This window comes from Ischnura elegans, chromosome 6 (genome assembly GCF_921293095.1).
Source record: "Ischnura elegans chromosome 6, ioIscEleg1.1, whole genome shotgun sequence".
In the NCBI taxonomy this organism is placed as follows: Eukaryota; Metazoa; Arthropoda; class Insecta; order Odonata; family Coenagrionidae; genus Ischnura; species Ischnura elegans.
The window spans coordinates 116880346-116880602 of NC_060251.1; positions in this window are offsets into that span (position 1 = coordinate 116880346).

The window sequence follows — 257 nt, forward strand, 5'->3', positions numbered from 1 at the left end:
AACAGGAATTATAATATCTCACAATCAATATCAAGTCACACCAAGGTATAGGGGAGCAATAAAAATAAATATCACTAAAATATGCATTAGAATAATATTTCTTTGATAGTGAAAAAAAAAATCCGGCAGGTGCATTTCAAAATAGTTTATTTCTTGAAATAAAGACTGCAACACCCATTCAAATAATGATTGTAATGAAAATGAATAAAAAAAACAGATTTAATGCTAAAAATTGGTGAATACAAAGAAACTGAAAA